Source organism: Leopardus geoffroyi, chromosome C1, assembly GCF_018350155.1.
Source record: "Leopardus geoffroyi isolate Oge1 chromosome C1, O.geoffroyi_Oge1_pat1.0, whole genome shotgun sequence".
Taxonomy (NCBI): Eukaryota; Metazoa; Chordata; class Mammalia; order Carnivora; family Felidae; genus Leopardus; species Leopardus geoffroyi.
This window is the reverse complement of record NC_059328.1, coordinates 106,697,456-106,714,184: the sequence shown is the minus strand read 5'-3', so window position 1 is coordinate 106,714,184 and position 16,729 is coordinate 106,697,456. Positions and strand designations below refer to the sequence as shown.

General features: G+C 43.0%; 1 long non-coding RNA gene across 1 annotated transcript; it reads left to right on the top strand.

Moving 5' to 3' along the window:
- Positions 1 to 4,232: 4,232 nt before the first annotated feature.
- On the top strand, positions 4,233 to 15,504 carry LOC123598719. Its single transcript, XR_006712757.1, has 3 exons — positions 4,233 to 4,683; positions 12,171 to 12,224; positions 14,796 to 15,504. It is a non-coding gene; the product is annotated as an uncharacterized LOC123598719 (long non-coding RNA).
- The last annotated feature ends 1,225 nt before the right edge of the window (positions 15,505 to 16,729 follow it).

Sequence of the window (16,729 nt, the reverse complement as noted above, 5' to 3'; positions counted from 1 at the left end):
TTTATTTGATTAACAATGAAAAATAGAAAAGGGATAAACTAAGTATTCAATTCAATAGCTTAGAAAATTAAATCACAAAACAGACTTAAGAAAAGCAGAAGGAAAAATAAAGATACAAGTAGAAATTCATGACTAGAAAACAGAATAGCCATGTAACTAATAAATGAAGGAACTCAAGATATTTGGAAAATCATTAAAATGATTCAGAAAGAGGGGCACCTGGGTGGCTCAGTCGGTTGAGCGGCTGACTTCAGCTCAGGTCATGATCTCACGGTCTGTGAGTTCGAGCCCTGCATTGGGCTCTGTGCTGACAGTTCAGAGCCTGGAGCCTGCTTCAGATTTTGTGTCCCCCTAGCTCTCTGCCCCTCCCCCGCTCATGCTCTGTCTCTCTCCCTCTCTCTCTCTCTCTCTCTGTCTCTCTGTCAAAAATAAATAAACATTAACAAAAAAAAATTTTTTTAATGATTCAGAAAGAAAAAAAAGACAATATAATTATCCTGAAACCAAAAATATTTAGCTACAGATACAGAATAAACTTTCTTTTTATTTTATTTATTTTAACAACTTTATTCTTAGAGAAAAAAGAAAGAAAGAAAAGAAAGTCGGGGGGAGGGGGAATGTATGGTTTTTCTAGTAAAACTGACTCCAAAAAAGGTATAATCATAACCATAGAAAAAATTGAGAAGGTTGTCAAATAACTACCCTCTCAAAAGCTTCAGGCAAGATTGTTTCACAGGTGATTATTTTCAAACATTCATAAAACATATAATTCCTACGCTATTTAAAACATATCAGAGAATACAAATATAACGAAATCTTTATCATTGCCTGCAAAGGTAGATTAATTCCAATATCAAAATCTCAAAGTGCCCCAAAACTACAGCCCAACCCCATGTATAAATACAGATGAAAACCTCTAAACAAAATACTCGGCAAGAGTAGTTTTTCCTTCCACTTGGATGCCGGATGTCAGATGGGATGGTAACTTCAGGGAGGTCACAGCTCACTAAGAGAAACCCATTCACACTGATCTTCCTGGAATTTGGCAGAGAAAGCCAGTGTGATCATCTCCAAGGAGATGTAGATTTTTTTTTTAATCCATGTTTGGTTTTTTTGTAATTTAAAATAGTGAAAGGAAAATTTATCTAAAATCAACACCTGGCATGCTTAACGGTGAAACATAGCAGGCCATCAATGTCAGGAAAGGCCCTTGGTTCCACAAGTAGTTACAGAGCACCTACCATGTGACAGGCAGTGTCAAGGCCCAGGCTACACGGTGATGGGAGAAAACAGCTTGCAGCTCAGAGCTTAGTGAGGATCCTGAGTGAGGACTGCAACACGAGGCGCCAGAAGAGCTTTGCAGGAAAGAGCAGATGCCACAAAATAGAAAAATAAGGAGAACAAAATTCAGATTGGGGAGAGGGTACAAGAAAGCCTGTCTGAGGAAGGGACAATAAGAAAGACCAAGGGGTTTGCACCAAAACAGGGAGATCAGAAATGAAAGAAATAAAGCACATGAACTAGAAAAGAAGAGAAATGATCATTATTTAAGATACCGTAAGATAATATATATACATAATAAATGGGGTGGGGGTGGGAACACGTGTGTATACAAAACACCCCAACTTCATCACAACAACATGAGGTACATAGGAGTAATTAATATGAAATGTGTATGTGATATAAAACTGGCCGAAGGAGTGCCTGCATGGCTCAGTTGGTTAGGCATCAGACTTGGGCTGAGGTCATGATCTGGGGGTTTGTGACTTCAGTCCCCACATCACATTGGGCTCTGTGCTGACAGCTCAAAGCCTGGAGCCTGCTTCAGATTCTGTGTGTGTCTCTCTCTCCCCCTCCCCTGTTCTCTCTCTCTCTCTCTCTCTCAAAAATAAATATATATTAATTTTTTTAATAATAAAACCACCTAAAGGACATAACAGAAACCCCAATGCATAAAGGCAAGTCTTGTTCTTGGATGGGAGGGCTCACTATTATAAAGATGTCAATTTTCCCCTTATTGGTCTATACCTTGAACAAGAATACAGTTTTAAATATTTTTCTATATATATATTTTTTTTTTTGAGAGAGAGAGAGAGACAGAGTGTGAGAGGGGCCAGGGCAGAAAGAGAGGGAGACACAGAATCTGAAACAGGTTCCAGGCTCTGAGCTGTCAGCACAGAGCCCAACACTGGGCTCGAACTCACAAACTGGGAGATCATGACCTAAGCCAAAGTCAGACGCTTAACTGACTGAGCCACCCAGGCACCCCAAGCAATGTAGTTTTAAAACTGCATAAAAGTGATTGAATATTTATCAGGAAATATATAGGCAAGAGTAGGCAGGAAAATTTGGGAAAAGATGTTAATAAGAGGGCTTACTGTATGTTATTATGCTACACTATGCTATTATATATTATAGTATATAATATATACTATATATAACATGCTATATTATATATGGTATCTATGTAATATATAATAATATATAATACATATAGTAATATATAATATATATAGTAATATAGTATATAGTACTTACATATTTACATATATAATATATAATATGTAGAGTAATATAGTATATAGAGAGTACATATAATATGTAGCATATATATAGTAATAGTATATATAAATACATTATTATACTATATTACATTATCATATATTAAAAGCATCACAAGCTAAAGTGATTAAAATACTGTGATAGTAGTGGTAATAATGATGAGGCCTGGGGGTGATGGTGGGGTTCACAGGGTTCGGAGCTGATGGCCAAGAAAGAATTCTTGAAGATGTCTGTGGTGCAAAAAGGTGATTTTATTAAAGCATGGGGACAGGACCTGTGGGCAGGAAGAGCTGTACCAGGGTTGTGAAGAAAGACTGGTTTTATACTATGATGGAGTTGGGGAAGTAAATACAAAAGGGAGGCCTCCAAAGGTACTTTGATATGCTAAAGAGGACTCCTAGGATACCTGAGGCCTTGCTATTGTCACAATAAGGTTGTTTTCCCTCTAGTAAGGCATTCACATTAGGACAGTAGGAGGTTCCTGGAGAAATGTTATACTCTGTATTTGCCTCAAGTATAGGTCAATGGGCTGCAGGTTATAAGGAAATTTATATGGAGGAGTGATGTTGGGGCTCCAGGAAACTGAGTCTACAGGTTACTGGAGATTAGGCTATTGATAAGATTGCCTTTTTCTTGTAATTTACTAAGACATTTGTAAACAGATGGAGACTCATGTCCTATATAACTGTGATCTCTATCAGTTGGCCATTTGTTTTCTTTCCTTCATCCTTGGGCAGCCAGGAGTGCCTGAGGAATGTCACACACACTCCATCTGCAAGGGGGGGAGGGGAGAGGAGGTTGGGAAGGTGCTAGCTTGTACTTTGCCTTCAACCTGCCTTATGCTCCCTCATCAATAAAAATGAAAGCATGGCCAATGGAACACAATAAAAAGTCCATATCCAAGTATAATTATTGAGAATGTAGTATTCTAATGAAGAAGAGATTTTCAAATCTGGATTTTTTCCAGAAGCTTGGTTGAAAAGAAACAAGAAAGGTGGTATAGCTAAACAGAGGAGAGGGTCAGACGAGGCCCGACGGTGGTTGGTTTAGATTAGTTGGTGAGGAGAAGGCAAGAGTAGAAAGTCAGAAAGGTAGGAAGAGAGGGAACAACATGAAATGAAGACCCAGGGGAGAAGGCTGAGTTTGGGGCCCAGGAGCACAGGGTCAAAGCAGCTTTTGGTCAGAGGTGGGCTGATGGGAACGTGCACGTGAGGTGAGACAAGGGTGTGAGGGCAGGGAAGAGTCAAAGGAGACTGTGCCTAACAGCTCTGCTTTCTCTGTGGTGATGGAAACAAGCCACCAGCTCAGAGACTGAGCACTGAATCCTGAGGAAAACCGGGGAGTCAGCTTGAGACCCACAACCACCGGGTGGAGCTTCATTCCCAACTCACCCAGCCCTGTCAGGCTATCACCTGAGGAGGGGACCCAGTCTCAAACTTTCTGAGGTCCCTCCAAGTTACATGTGTAACTGTGCCATAAAAAAAGATCAAAGTGCATTGAACCGAACCCAAGAATAAGAACCTATTCTACACAAAGGTGTATATTTGCAATAATATTCCACAGAAGCTGAAAGTATGACATTAAGTCTTGACTCAGTGAAGGTGATCCTGACATACCCCAAACACCCTCCCAGGAGTCTAGCTATTCAAAGCCAGAACTGTGCTCTGTCAGCACAGAGCCCACTTTGGATCCTCTGTCCCTTTCTCTCTGTCCCTGCCCCACTTGTGCTCTCAAAAATAAATAAATATTAAAAAAAAAAAGATAACCTTCCCTAAACATCATTTTTCTCTGCTGGGCCTGTATAGGTGATGAATGACAGGCAATTCAAGGTAACAGTCTCTGATAAAGGGCCAGAAGACCAGCATCCCACAGACGATTTATTCCAAGAGCAAGGAAAACATCAGAACCAATTCTCACTGCTATTCATTACTACGTGCTTAGAATGTGCCAGGCACCAGCTTCACATAAACTGTCTGCTTTGATCAGGTCAATGACTCTGAGGCAGGTAACAGTGTTACGGAACCAGGCTGGAACGCTGGCGGAAAAGCCAAGTGGCCCTCAGAGATCTTGATGAAGATTTATTTTACACCGGCGGGCTCAGAGGAGACTGTTTCTCCAAAGGTCTGAACCTGGAATGCAAGTGGGGAGGGTAATTTATAGCCGACAGCCTCCATATCTGTAGCGGTTTTCGTGCACAGCAAACAAAGGAAGAAGAAACCGGAGGAGGGGTCTTTAAGCTAGAGACCAGAGTTTGTTCTAGTCCAATCAGCCATCTTTGGTGTACTTTATCCACTTCTCCAACATCCCCCACCTTTGATGCCTTTTAAAAAAAACTTTTAGTAGGCATCACCTTTCAGTTTTACAGGTTGGTACTCTAGGAAGGCTAAGATATGTGCAGTAGTTTGTCAAACAACAGTGTTTTCAATAAAACGTACCATGGCATTCAGTATACAGGGGCAGATGGATACAAATTATGGAGAGGAGGGGCCCCACCAGGGCAGGAAGCCAGGATGCCCAATCTGTGAGATCCCATCCTTTCCATTGATTGATATTTTCCTGTTGTCAATGTTGAAGTCTTTCCTTGAATTCCTTAACCTTAGTTGTAACTATTCCTGACTGGTTTATGAAATAGCAACATTCCTCCCCCAGAAAGATGCAGGTCCCTCCTTTTTCTGAAGTGAGGAGGTCGAGGGTTCACCTATTTTGGAGGGTCACTTCCGCCAGAGAGTTTATTTGGCTTTGTAAGGTTACCAGAGAATCTGCCACCTGTTCCATGCCTTCATTTAGCTCTTGAGATAGTCTATGGTATAGTCCTACAGATGAACCTATGCCCCTTCTTCCAGTTCCTATTCCTGTTTCAATTCCTGCTCCTATCAGAATGGGTAGCAGGATTGCCCATTTATCCCAGGAGGTGGGGCTAAAGGTTGTTAGGAGTTGATCTTCAGTGTATACAGATATCTCTGGGGTTAGGAAGACGGAATAACATATCTGAGTCCAGTTGGCCTCTAAGCATGGGTAGGCTGAATTAGAACATAGGTAGAACACCCCAGGGGTTGAACATAGGGTTGTATTCTTCTTTAAGGTTATATTTCTTCTGTATAGAGAGGTACCATTCATACCTTCAGGGACTGTACAGATTAGATTGTTGGCATTTGTGAGACGGACCCCAGTGGCCAGGGGTCCAATTAAGACAGAGGTGTTGGTTTTGAGATTTTCAGGAGCTTCCCAGGTCAAAGGGATGGGAGTGGCTAAATGAGCCCTCTGACTGAGGGGCAAGCACATCCAGCAGGTTTGGGTGTGATTATCTATTTTATGGAGGACTTGTAGAGTAGTGTTAGTCCAATGCTGGAGTGGGAAATTGGTAAGCATCTGATTGAGGGCTGAAAGGTTCAAACCTTGGTAGGCTGCCAGGGGAGTGGTCGCCTTTATGGCTTGTATTACCCTATCCTGGGTATCCTTTATAACTTTTTGAAGGGCCCTGTCTTGCACCCCTCCCCCGTCCAAGATCCCCCATTGAGGAAGGTAAGTGCAGCAAGCTTCCCTCTCTGGAGGCCCTTGTTGTAACATGGGTTCCTGACTTTTGGGGTTATCTCTACAGTCCAATACTTAGTCCTTGGGGCACCAGGTGACTGACAGAGAGTGGGTGTTTTTCTCTTGTAGCACTCTTTGTGGAGAGAGGTGAAGGTGCTGAATGCTCTTGACCCCCTTATTGTCATATAACAATCCTGGGGGCAAAGTGGGTAAGCAGCAGTTGTGAGGATGAGAGAGGTTATCATAATATACAGGCAATACTTAATAATCTTCCCATCCAGAGGAGGTATGTGAGACCCGGTGTACATCTTTTGTCCCATGCCCAGCTTGTTGGTGCAATCTCTATCAGCCCAATAGCAAGAAGTAAGATCAGGTCTATGACACCAGTAAGGGACAAGGGCTAGCAGAGTTGCATCCAAACTCCTCGTCTCCGTCCATATGTTGATTCCTCAAGCTTCTGCCGTGTGCAGGCCAGCCAAATTCTGGGGTGTGGCTGGAGCAGGGCTGGAGATCTGAGGGGCTAGTGCCTTTTTGAGGGTCAGTTTAAGTGGGTTGACTGGATCTGGATCACTTCGCCAGATTGAAGGTTCCTCTGAATTGGTCTTCTTAGCTCTGGAGTGATGGACCCATGGGGTGATACCTGAAACTGAATCCTCTATTTGGTTGTATATCTATAAAGTCCACCTCCAAGTCTTGGAAAGGGGCAGGTTTCTGGTAACTGTCAGATCAGGTTTAGGGAAGATATGGTTTGCATATTTAGAGATCCATCCTGTTTTCCAGTTGTTTAAATAATCATATGCCCATGGGGTCTTATTATTATCCCCATAGAATAACAAGCATAGAAGATTGCCTATACATGAAATACTGTGACAATTTTCTGAAGTTTACCTCAAGTTGTCTAGTTTAGGCAAACAACAAACATTTAAAGACAATCATAAGTAGAATTTAACATCCATAACAGTGCATTGTTGAAACATAGTTGTTCTCTCTAAAACCCCCCCTTTCCAGAGATAGCCAAATTGAGACCAATGCATTTGTAGAACAAATCCAGTCTTAACAAATCTGGCCTAATTATTTACATAAGCTCAGCAAGAATAGCGATTGATCATGAGGATCTTTTAAAGTTTGCTTTGTTGGAACCTTTTATAAGGAATCTCTGGGTTGAACTTTTAGTAGCCTCTCCAGGCCAGAAGCCAAGCCAAATACTTGCCATCAGACCGGCCTGTAATACCTGTAGAATTGAGTGACTTCCTCTTCATGAGGTCCCCAAGATATCCTGAGGTTCCTGCACCTGCCAGGAAGTGACCTTCTTTACTTACCTGGTGAGGCTGCTGGGAACTCTGTAAGCAAGGCACCAGGCCAACATTTCCAAGGGGCTTTATGGCTCCATATTCTATATAGCCAACCCTAATTCCTTAAAGTTGTCTGGTCATATCTGAGTCTACAAACGTCATCCTCAAATATGACATTCCAGTTAAAGCTTTGGTAAAATAACCAGTATTTCCAAATGGTGACCTGTTATAAGATGAACAGATTCTTATTGAACTTATGCAAACAATTGTAATTGCCATGAAAGAAAAAATACTCATTGAGAGTTTTGAATTTCAGGGGAGTTTTGTAGAGAGAAAAGATAAATGCTTGTTTACAAATGCATACTTTATGGCATTTTTGTATATCATAGATATCTTAAGAGAAAGTTTCCTTAATCTGGAAGATGAAACATTACAGACCCAGCAATATTTTCAACAAGAATCACAAAACTATAATCTTCCTCAGTTAATTTAATCCCACGTTCCTAATTCTTGTTCAATTTGAATGCAGCTTTTTAGTTCTGGAAATTTTTACCCATTTTAGTATTAATCTTAAGGATGTCGAATACCTGTATTTATCCCCAAAGTTCTTTTTATAAATCTCCTTGAAGAAGAAACACATTTTGTAAGAGAATAAGAACAATTATAAATGACAAAATCTCAGAAATAGACATCGTTAAAGATCTGAAGAGAGTTCATTATGATGCAATTGACAAAGAAATTCGGTTATTTCTGTGACACATATCATCTCAAGTCATCAGAATATTAAGTGATGACCTTATAACAAAACATTAAAATTTTAGGAATTGCATATATTAGGGCAGTTACAGTATTTACTTGTGCAATACAATCTAAGGTTTACCATTGTATGACAGAACTTTTCCAAATAACTTAACATCCCAAATAAAAGGACCTAATTGGTCAAGAAGACTTCATTTACCATTTAAATCCTGAAAAGTTTGTTAAAACCCCAGAAGTCATAAGTACATCCTAAATAAGATTACAGATCATTACCAATCTTACAATTTTATATATTCAACCAAAGTGGCAATGAAAGATCCCAAAGGTGAATGTATAGCATTATACAGTTGTTATCAAAACCTAGCTCCTTTAACATTCAGAAGTTTTAACTAAGTAATCAAAGACCTGATAGAGATGAGATCTAAAACTTTGATTTTCCCGGAGGATAAACCTTTGTTTGCATTGTCTTATGAAGAGCAGATTAACAGGTCAAGAAAACTTTGTTATTTGAGCAGAGAGAAAAGCAGGATTTCAACCTCATACTAGTGTACTTTTAAAATTCCATTCATCTCGGGGCGCCTGGGTGGTGCAGTCGGTTAAGCGTCCGACTTCAGCCAGGTCACGATCTCGCGGTCCGGGAGTTCGAGCCCCGCGTCAGGCTCTGGGCTGATGGCTCAGAGCCTGGAGCCTGTTTCCGATTCTGTGTCTCCCTCTCTCTCTGCCCCTACCCCGTTCATGCTCTGTCTCTCTCTGTCCCAAAAATAAATAAACATTGAAAAAAAAATTTTTTAATTCCATTCATCTCAACCTTTTATAACTTTCTTTTGCTTCTAAATTTTGTCCCAAAGCCATTTCTTTCTAAATAACCAGTCTCATTTAGGACAAAATTACTTTCTTCTACCCTCAACGAAACTGTATTTCCATTCCTTATATCTTTCTTATATACCTCCTATTTTCCTACATACAGAGTTCCTTTCTTTGTTTTCATCAGTCTTAAGTAAACATTTAGCAGAATTTTAACTCTTAGGAAACCTTAGTCTCCAACTGAGGACTTAGTAACCAATTGGGAGGTGTTTCCATCAGAATTTTTTTAGATGGTAAATTCATGAACCAATTAAGTACAAAGCATGTTTTCCAATAGGTTTGAATAGCCTTAATTTCTCAGCAATAAGAAGTTAAAAACACAAACCTATGTTCAATAATCAAAGCTTTAGTATTCCATCCTATTTGGAAAGTTTCAGGTTACCAAGGACCTTGAAAGTTATCTTAACAATTACCCATGAAAACTTTGAGATAGACAAAATTATCATTAACAAATTGCAACAGAGATAACATGAGTTTATTTGACCTTTGTGGATAACTTTAAAGACAGGTCCAATAAACTTAAATTAGTTTAAACATCGAATGTGTTTCACCTGCGTCCTCCTAAAAGTCAATATTCCCCCATTGTCAATCTTCATTTGGGGCACCGGAGATATCTGAAATAGGTGGTCCAAGGGGGGTGCACTTTGCTCTTTGACTTGGAGGGTGGGAAGAGGAACCAATGGTGCTTGAGACACTGAGGATGGTATAGGGCTACACCCAAGTTGGTGCAGAAACATGAGGGGGAGGGGAAGGCAGAAGCAGCAACTGCTTGGGAATATTCCTTAAAGTCCCTGTCCCGAGGTAGACTAACCACAGTTGGCTCCAATTATGGCTGTTAACCTGGGAAATGAGGGAGAATCCCTCACACCTATTAAGCAGAGGAACAGGGAGAGAGAGTCAGTGTCCCCTTTTAGTCTGGTTCTATCTTGGCTAGACCAATAAGGTGCCCTTCTCGAGGTTCCTCCTGATCTCCACTGGGTTTTGGGGACTTTCCCTGGTTGGGACATTTATTCTTTTTAATGTCCTTTCCCCTTGCAGCTGGGCATATTTATGGCCTTCTCAGCCCCCTGCTCTGATCCCCCTGAGGGCCTCTTGATATCCGCGGATGTGGACCGGCATCTGGAGAGTGCCTGCGCCTGGCTGAGGGCTCAATATGGCCACCAGGACTTGTGGGGAGGGTTTTCTGGCCTGGAAGGGGAGGAGAAATGGGTGGCTGCGGTGGCAGTGTCCTGGCTTCGAGACCAGCAGCAAGTCTGCCAGGGGAGGAGTTTCAAGCTCATGGGAGAGGGGAAGGAGCCTAAAGAGTCAAGAAGAGGGGAACATAAGGTGAGCAGTGGGTTGCTTCTTTGGCTCCCTGGGTGAGTCTCTGGATAAAGCGGCTAAAACCTTTGCCTGGCTCTCCTGGCTCCATCCTGACCCCACAATGCTCATGTGAGGCAGAGTCACAAAGAGGGACAGGGACGCCCCCTCCAATGAGGAGACCAGCCAGATGCCCGCCTGGCAGTGTCCTGAAGGAACCCAGGTGACGCTCAGCCCCACAGATCCCAGCCCTGCAACCCATGATCAGAAACATTCTGATATCACCACAGACCAAGCTCCATCCATCATGGAATTGCAGACGGGCCCACTCAGACTCCATGGCCCCCTAGTGACCCCAAGGGCACCTGCCTGTGGAGCCACAGAATCTAACTTGGCAGGCAAGCTAGACCGAGTCACACATTCACATTCAGATATACACCAGAGATTATTATATTCCCTACCATAGAATCCCTACCTGTGAGACTTCTGAAGTCTCAGGGAGTAACCAGTCTCCCTTCCACTCTTGCAAGTGGGCCTAACTAGATTGGGCCCCAGCCTTACTGGTTCCAACTTCGGGTCCAGATCCTCACCTGCCAAGTCTCCTCGAGTCCGGCGGGAACAGCGGAGAGGGGCTGACCTGAAGGGGACAGAGAAGGAGACTGCCAAAATTTAGGTAGGGTACACGCTCTCCCTTGTGACCCCTCATTCCGTCACCGCCTCGCTGTTCTCCCAAACCGGTGGCAACAATGGGCCAGCGCAGTTGGGTTTCCCCAGTCAGGGAACCAAGTATGTTATGGAACCAGGCTGGAACACTGGCGGAAAAACCAAGCAGCACTCGGAGATCTTGGTGGATTGGAGATTTGTTTTACACCGGCGGGCTCAAAGGAGACTTTCTCCAAAGGTCTGAGCCTGGAATGCAAGTGGGGAGGGTAACTTATAGCCGACAGCCTCCATATCTGTGGCAGTTTTCGTGCGCACAGCAAACAAAGGAAGAAGAAACCTGAGGAGGGGTCTCTAAGCTAGAGACCAGAGTCTGTTTTAGTCCAATCAGCCATCTTTGGTGTACTTTATCCACTTCTCCAACAATAGAGGAGAAAAACTGAGAAAACTTGAAAGTCACACATAGGTACTTGATCCAGGATTTGAAGCCAAGTCTCCTGTATTCATTTGCTACAGCTGCCATACCAAAATGTCCTGATGCCTTCTTATAAGGACACCAGTCACTGGATTAGGACCCATTCTAATGGCCCATTTTAACCTAATTACCACGCAGTTTTTCCTCCTCCTGTGTTTCTCTCCTGTACTTTTACACAGAACACTTGTGATACTCTGGCCACCAAATGTGTGGGGGTTTACCAGACAACAAGCGATTCTCTGTGACCCCATCGGGGTGTCCTACAATTCAACTCAATTCTATCTACCCAGAGATAGCATCAGATATACGAGTTAAAGGTTCAGTGCTAAAAGACTGCCCTCACCCTCCCACTGCCTGCTTCAAATGTCAACCACAAACGCAGGGTGTCACCCGTGCCTCTGACTGACCAGCTAAAAATCAGAGGTTTCCACAACCTCTTCTTTGGGTTAATTTCATTTGCTAGAGTGGCTCATGGAACCCAGAAAACGTGCTTACTCCTAGATTACCTGTTTAACTCAGGAACGGCCAGATGGAGATGCATGGGGTAAGGCGTGCAGAAAGGGCGAGCAGCTCCTGTGTTGTCTGGATGAGCCACTGTCCCCAAAACTCCAGATGTTCCCCAACAAAAGCTCTCTGAACCCCACCCTTTTGGGGGCTTCATTACATAGGCACGATTGATTAAATCATTGACATCTGTGATTGATTCGGCTCCTTCTGCCTCCCCACAGGTCTGGGGGTGGGACTAGAAATTCCAGTCCTGTCATCAGCTGGCCCAATCTCAGGTATTTTCCAAAAGTCACCTCATTAATGTAACAAAGGACTTTTTTTAATTTTTTTTAATGTTTATTTATTTTTGAGAGAGACAGAGACAGAGCTCAAGAGGGGAAGGGCCAGAGAGAGAGGGAGACACAGAATCCGAAGCAGCCTCCAGGGTCCAAGCTGTCAGCACAGAGCCCGATGCAGGGCTCGAACCCACGCACTGCAAGATCATGACCTGAGCCGAAGTCAGGCCCTTAACTGACTGAGCCACCCAGGCGCCCCAACAAAGGACATCTTGATCACTCTGTGCACTTAGAAAATTCCACATGTTTTAGGAAGTCTGTACTAAAAACAGGGACAAGACCCTTCTTTTTTGCATCACAATGTCACAGCTTTTTAAAGGCCTCATCTCCAAAAAAAGTCACGTTCTGAGGTACTGGGGGTTGGGGCTTCAACATATGAATTCAGCCCCAAACAACTCCCAATGACCTTGCTCTTTCCAATGAACCACAGTTAGTTATGTTATACAGTTAGGTTAGCTATGCTAGTACCACAAGACCACAAACTTGGGGTGGGGGGTAGCACTGTGTTTATTGTTAAAAAGAGAACCCCAGGTCCAAAATGGCATCACTTAGGTTAAGGTCCAAAGTCAGTAAACCAAGTCATCACCCACTTGCCTGTGATTCCTTGTAATTAGGATATTGTTAAGGCTAAGCCCTCAGGCAAAGGGGGGTTCTTAATGTTTTTATCCCTTAGCCATATTTGTTCTGGGAGCCACCTCTATTGACGTAAAATTACAAGTAGAGGCCTTAGCCAAGCATACAGTGGCCACCTTTAAACAAACCGAACATGAAGTCACCCACAAATTTGAAAAATAGCCCCCCAGAACTTAATGGCTCTTGAAATCTTGACTGCAAGTCAAAGATACTATGCTAATATTGAGACTAAATGTTATGAATATATCCCAGATGATTCTGCTAATATATCCAAAGTTTTAGCAGATAGGCACACCAGATTTAAATGCTAACTTTTTTTTTTTACAATGGGCACATTACATTGAGCTACAAAACCATCTCTATGATTAATTTGTGGCTGACCACCCATATCAAGCAACTCAGGCCTCCCTTGGTGGGTTTCTCTATCACAAGGTATAGATTGGCATTATTTGTATCAATACATAGCTGATATGATACATCACCCCAATACCAGCATATACAGGGATATTTCAGTTACTAAAAAGAAGGTTTCTTGCTGGCATATAGTAAATGTTACAATGGACTCTCCAGGCCATAAAAGGCCTTTCTCTTATAACTATCAAAATTTTAACTGAATATGCCAACCTACAGATTGGCTTACAACAAATTCGCGGGATCGAACCCTGCAGCAGCCACTGCACTGACGCTGATGGCACAGAGTCTGCTTGGGATCCTCTCTCTCTTCCTCTCTCTCTCTGCCCCTTCCATGTGCTCTCTCTCTCTCTTTCAAAATAAACAGAAAATCTTTCATATATATATATATATATATATATATATATATATATGTAGAAAGCTATCTTAACAATTACCCATGAGAACTTTATGAGACAGACAAAATTAACCATCTTTTCTTTAATGTTTATTTATTTTTGAGAGACAGAGAGGCATAGCATGCACAGGAGAGAGGCAGACACACACACACACACACACACACACACACACACACACACATACAGATTTCTAAGCAGGCTCCAGGCTCTGAGCTGTCAGCAGAGAGCCTGATGTGGGACTCGAACTCACAAACTGTGAGATCATGACCTGAATCAAAGTCGGACATTCAACCAAATGAGCCACCCAGGCGCCCCAAACCATCATTTTAACCCATCTTTTTGCTGACAAATTGCAACAGAGACAACATGAGCTTATTTGACCTTTAGTAAACCTTGGTAGAATAAAAGTATTATATTTAATGCTGATAACTCTAAAGACATGTCTACCTTAATTAAAGTAACAAATTTAAATTAGCTTAAATACTGAATATGTTGCACCTAGGTCAACAAAAGTCAATTTGTTCCCCACTGTCAATTTTTACCCAGAGCTCCTGTGGGGAAATCTGAAGTCGGTGGTTTAAGTACAGGGAGGGGTGCTCTTCACCCCCAATTGGGAGGGTGAGAGGAGCAGGGTCGGTAGTGACAGAGACACAAGGATGCTGTAGGAGCCGGTTATGCACGCCATGCCCAAGGTGGTGCAGAAACACAAGGAGGTGGAGACAGAGGCAGAGGAGATGAGATGCTGCCAGCAAGACTGGAGGTGGATGAAAGCCCAGACAGAAGAAAAAGTCCTCCCGGTACTAAAGCTCTCCAGCTTGGACAGATGAACAGACACATGTTTTCTTCCCACCAATACAGAGTGAAAGTAGGCAGTGCATGTCAGGCCAGAGAAGTCAGGGAACTTCCCTGAAACAAAATGAATTTCGGCATCTCCTTGGGACTATTCCTTAAGGTCTGGAGGTAGACTGACCACAGATGACTGGCTCCAATTACCATAGCCATTAACCCAGGAATGAACCGCCTCCCCCATACAACAACATTCATCTAGTTCTCTCAACATATATTCCAGATCTGACCCACAAAAGAAGAAGCAAACAGAGAGGAGACGAGTAACTCAGGAAAAAGAAGAAGGCATGTGTGTGACCTTGGCAACAACCTGTTTTCAAGAGAACCAAGGGGAGCACATAGAGAACACGACAGAACACAGGCAAGTGATGGATAAACAGAAGTAGAAGGGCCTGAGGCAGCTGAGCCGATGGTGGATTGAGGGGTGCAGGGTGGGGAGAGGGATGTCCTTGGCCCTGCTAAATGAGTATGGACAGAACAGGATTTTAGTACAGGGCCATAAAGTCCTGACCATATGGGATTTCGGTCCATTTTTCCGGTCAGACTTTCCCATCCGCTAGTTTGTGTTGAGGCCAACAGTATTAACAAAAGAGGCCAACCTTGGAAGGAAGCATACAAGGTGTCCTTTTTAAGCCTTTCCCCATGTCGACTGAAAGAGAGAGCAGGAGAAAGTGACTGAGCAGCTCTCCAGCACAAGGCAGACAAGGATTGGAGATATGGATGGAGAGGGCCCCTCAACCTGCTGTCACCTTGTCTCTTCATCGTTGCCAAAAAGATGTTGCCAGGTGAACTGGGGAGACCCCGGGCCCTGGGGCTTGACCCAGCCAGACCCAAAGAAGTCACCAAAGGCTCTTGGTCATGTCACAAGAAAGAATTCAAGGACATACATGCAGCACAGCAGGAAAGTTTATTAAAGCGAAAAGTACACTCTGGATATCTGAAAGCAGGCTAGCTCAAGAGAGAGCTACACACCCTGGGGGTTGGATTTGGCACTGTTTATTTAAATCCAAATTGACTCCAATGTGTTAGGAGACAGCCTAAGAGGGTCCTACGAAACAAGGAGAGTACTTATGAGTCCTTTACCAAAATCCCCCTCAGTTTCCAAATGGCGTCCCATCAGGAATACTGCGAAAGTTTCCCGGGGTTCAGAGCGGGGGGAGCCATCCCTTTTTCTTGACCAAACTGACAGCTTTGTCCTACCTGAGAAGGGATGTCAACCTTCCTTCCCTTCCCCATTGCATTCTAGACTACTGGTGCTGGTAATTGGACTGAAATGCCACAGAGATTGGGACTGCCTCTTTCCATTTTGGGGAAGCCAATATATTTGGCGACCAAATAGTACCCTTTGTAAAACTCTAGATCTAGTATTAATCGATGGGGTAGAGATCCTGGCCCTTGTTAAGAAGGGAAGCTATTTTATATCATATTATTTGTCATATATCTAAACTAGAAGTACTTTCAATCTGAGAGCAGGACGGAGCATGCCAAACAGCCCATGGATAAGGACAAAATGAAAAATATGAAAAAAAGAAAGTAAGGGACTCCTATCTAATCTGGGCAACTTTCTTGTGAGTTTTATCCATGATCCAGTCCAAAGGAAGTGGTGCCCTTGAGTGTTGAGTGAGCGCCCCAACTGGGTAACAGCTCTGACTAGTCCCTTTCGGGAACTTTGATTTTATGCTCATTGAAGGATCGATTATTATAACCGCGTTATTTAGGAGGAAACCTTACACGGGAATCTTAAGATCAGCAGCCATCCTAACGACATGTATGGCCATCCCATGCCCGCCAAGAATACAAGTATTAAAAGAACAGGTAAAAGAGGGAGAGCCCGATTTCAGAGTCCAACACCATTTTGGCCAAGGTACTGGTATCCAGCCAGGAGGCAGGAGTTTGTCCCTCCCCGTAGTGTAGCCACAGGCAAGATGTTCTCTCCTAAGCACTCAGACAAGGCACCTTCTGAGGGGTCATAGTATTCAGGACATCTCTGAAAAAAGAAAAAGAACAGGTAAGAAACAAAGACTGGGGGTAAAAAAGACTTATCAAATCAAACTAACACTCGGATTCGCTCCATAATCCCTACACCAAAAGTGTTGTTGGATCGCTTAGCAGGATGTCAGGAAAGAATTTTTGAGGCATTTTATGGTTTGACTCAGT